The sequence below is a fragment of the Bubalus kerabau genome, chromosome 9 (genome assembly GCF_029407905.1).
Source record: "Bubalus kerabau isolate K-KA32 ecotype Philippines breed swamp buffalo chromosome 9, PCC_UOA_SB_1v2, whole genome shotgun sequence".
In the NCBI taxonomy this organism is placed as follows: Eukaryota; Metazoa; Chordata; class Mammalia; order Artiodactyla; family Bovidae; genus Bubalus; species Bubalus kerabau.
Genome location: NC_073632.1, coordinates 100,898,411 through 100,902,264, shown reverse-complemented (window position 1 = coordinate 100,902,264; position 3,854 = coordinate 100,898,411). Strand labels below are relative to the sequence as shown.

Below are 3,854 nucleotides of genomic sequence, written 5' to 3'. Positions count from 1 at the left end.
CATTCAGTTGTGACTGACTTTTTGTGACCCCCATGGACTGTAGCCCACCAGGCTCTTCTGTCCATGGAGATTCTCTAGGCAAGAATAATGGCACATGTTGCCATTTCCTCCTCCAGGGGATCCTCCCAACCCAGGGATTGAGTCCAGGTCTCCCACATTGCAGCCAGATTCTGTACTGTCTGAGCCACCAGGGAAGCCTAAGAATCCTGGAGTGGGTAGTCTATCCCTTGTCCAGGGGATATTCCTGACCCAGGGATGGAACCAGAGTATCCTGCATTGCAGGTGGATTCTTTACCAGCTGAGCTACCAGGGAAGCCCTTTAGGTTTTTTTTGGGTAAAACATACATGGGGTAAGACAAAACAAAAATAAGAAGGACAAAATGATGTGGAAATTAGGTTACCCACTAGAAATCAATCCCTGATATTAGTTCTCTAGGTCAGGGAAAATTTGCCAACTGTGAGTTTTGTATAATTGGTAATTTTTGCTCAGACAAGCATCTAGGCATATATGAAATGTAATCTATATATTAGCATGTTTTCATTTTCTACAAATATATATGGCCCTTGTTGGGGAAGGTGATGGTAGGGCTTCTTAGATAGAACTGCTGGTCAAGGAGTTGTCCTACTTGAAAACCTATTACATAGTTCAAATTTCATAATTTGGTCAGGAGGATAGTACGGGGGATCTTCCCATTTGGCTCGATGGTAAAGAATCGCCTGCCAATGCTGGAGATGCAGGAGACTGAGATTAGATCCCTGGCTCGGGAAGATCCCCTGGAGAAGGAAATGGCCACCCGGTCTAGTATTCTTGCCTGGAGAATTCCATGGACAGAGGAGCCTGGGGGTCTATAGTCCATGGGGTCACGAAAAGTCGATCGTGACTGAGCATGCATGCTCCACCACAGAAAGGCTTGAAATAAGTATTTTGTGATTCTTATAGGCATCATGCAGAGAATTTTATGCACATAGGATCCACTATGTAATTTGTGGGGCCCAGTGTAAAGTAAAGCATTCAGGTCCCCTTGTTCAAAAATGAAGAATTTCAAGAGAAAACAGCAGAGTACCACATCAAGCCAGGGGTCTGCTAACACGGTGTGTTGTTTGGGCTGCCCGTAAAGTGGGCCCCGTATATACATTTTCAAATTTATCCATAAACAAACCTCAGGATGGATATATCATTGCCTTCATTTTGTAGATGGAAAATCAAGATTTAGAAGTTTCTCTCCTCAGTGTCCTTTCCAGCATATTTACCTGTAAGGATATCATGGTTTGAAAACCACATCCATACCGAAACAACAGTAGCTCCCCAAAGAAGGGAAAGAATTGACCCTCTATTGGTCATCTGGACAATGTGAATTTTATATGTTAGAGCTGCTCCAACTTCCAGCTACCAGATGTCTGTAAAAATTCATAGCAGGCTATTAAATTTAGCAGATCCTGTCTTAATTAGATTAGCTTTTGCACAGCACGATGGCAGAGTGTCTCTCTGATGGAGGGTTTATAAAGATTTCTGGTGGGAATTCTTTATGGAAGATGGAGTCTTTTATCCACAGAGACTGACAAATAGAAGGGAAAAAAAAAAAAGCCCACCTCATAATAGTATAAGAATGTGGTCATGGTGTGTCGAAGCAGAAACATGGGTCTTTATTGCATTGATGTTTCCTTTTTATTTGGCCAAAGAACGAGGATGGCTGGGGATAAAGACGGAGGAGAGATGTTCAAAACAACCAGCTAAGAGAATAGCATAAGGGGGTGAAAAACTGCAAGCAAATCCTTGTCAAATCCTCCAATAAATCTAGCACAAAAAGAGTCCTCGGCACTCTCTTGCCTGTCAGTATGTGAGTTATTATTTTTTTTTTCCCAGCCAGGAAAGCAAACTGCACAGTTTGTCTTGAGCTGGTCTTTCGTGATTACACTCAGCATTTATTCTCTCTTCCCACTTAAGGTCCCTCAGAAAAGCTCACAGACACGAAACCAACAGCCCAAAGCCTGCTCTTTGCCGGGACCTCTCAGTTCTGCTCCGGGTAGAGGCCCTAACATGAGCTGTTGTGTGGAAACATGACCTGTTTATCGACGTGAGAACAGAAGTGGTGATAGTTTTGAGAGCTGGGCCGCTCGTCTGGCACCTGGCGTGCAGGTTGCTCTAGAAGGAAGGCAGATGTGAGTCCTTTTAGTTGTCCTCTGATTCACCAGGTGAAAGGTCACGATGATGCAAAGACCTTGGTCCCTCAGCTGCAGAATCTGTAGAGGGAAACAGAGCACAGAGGTGGAGAGGGGAAATATGGTTTACACCTCACAAGCTCCCTGCTCTTGGGCAGGGGGCGAATTTGGTGTTTCCAACTCGAACCTGTGGAAGCAGGACGGGAGTGCTGGTGGCTGGTAAACAGACTGGCCCATCACTTGCTCAGAGGCAGGATGATCAGATTTACATCATACGCAGGCAGGGTTACTAGGCAACTGATTAAATAAACGAGCTGGTCCTACAAGCAAGCTCGCAATTAATTAACTTAACCATTTTCATTTCAGCTGTTTTCTTTCCTTGTCCGCCTCAACTTGCTTTGAGATACTGAAATGTGAGAGGCATGGGGGAGGCCGAGGGTCCGTGTTGCCTTCCACGGGAAATTCGAATTCCTCTTAGTGTTTCCCATGCATGGACTGGGAGAACCTGATCAGCAGGTAATTAGCCTTTTAAGCAAATAAGAAATCACACATGAAAAGGTGTAGAAGAATGCTGGGCATGTATTTATTCACAATCTGTCATTCTCCCTAATCATGCTAGTCACTGAGATGAACAAGATGCAAAATTTACACTGCAGGAAATCATTTCAATAGATTGTTTCCATGTAATCTAACAGGGAAGAATGAATCTGACTTCATATTGGACCTTCCTTTTACTTTAACCTTTGTATGCTATTGCTTTTGCTGCAAGAATGTTGCCCATAGCCTAAAACATGCAGGATAGCCTATTCACAAGGCTCAGAGTGTAACATTTTCTCATTCATGAGAGTGGATGCATGCCCAGTCCTGTCTGACTCTTAGAGACTTCATGGACCGTAGCCTGCCAGGCTCCTCTGTCCGTGGGATTTTTCAGGCAAGAATACTGGAGTGGGTTGCCATTTCTTCCTCCAGGGGATCTTTCCAAACCTGGGATTGAACCTGGGTCTCCTGCATCTCCTGCATTGCAGGCAGGTTCTTTACCTGTTGAGTCATTGGGGAAGCCTGTTCCCATTCATATAGTGATAAAAAGTTGCAGAACAGAGAATAACATTCATCTTGTTGAAGATGAATGGGAACATCATGACCTGACCTATGTGGACAGCTGCAAGAACAAATATTCTGACTCCAAGAAGTTTGCCCCAACCAACTGCAACCTCTCCCCTTTTAGTAAAAAAGAAGCTTGGATTCTAACTTGGGCATCATGGTTCTTTGGGACACTAGTCCATCATCTTCTCAGTCTGCTGGCTTTCTGAATAAAGTCACTATTCCTTGCCGCAACAACTCATTTCAATTTACTGGCCTAGTGTATGGCCTTGGATTTGATAACGGTGATTTGGCTTTGCCGAGGGAGAATCACGCTGGTACTACAGATACATTCTCCTATCTGTTACGGGGATGCTCTACCCAGCTTAGCTAGCTATCGAAGCATTCTTGGAGGACAGGAGGCTGTAGACTTGTATTGAAAGATGAAAGGAGTCTGGAAAACAGCCAGTGCCAGGTGGGAGTCCCAGGGAGAAGGACCCCGGCGAGAGCGAAATCCCAGTTAAATTGATAATATCAGGAAAGATTTGTTTTGATAAAAGTAGAAAATAAAAGGTCTAGAGGATGGGTCTGGGGCAGTTGGCAGGGCCATTTGT

At 44.4% G+C, this 3,854-nt stretch overlaps 1 long non-coding RNA gene across 1 annotated transcript; it reads right to left on the bottom strand.

Annotated features, from left to right (window-relative positions):
• Window positions 1-1,643: 1,643 nt before the first annotated feature.
• LOC129619482 (uncharacterized) lies at window positions 1,644-2,468 on the bottom strand. Its single transcript, XR_008697896.1, has 2 exons — window positions 2,348-2,468; window positions 1,644-2,241 (listed from the first exon to the last, which is right to left on the bottom strand). It is a non-coding gene; the product is annotated as an uncharacterized LOC129619482 (long non-coding RNA).
• Window positions 2,469-3,854: the final 1,386 nt, after the last annotated feature.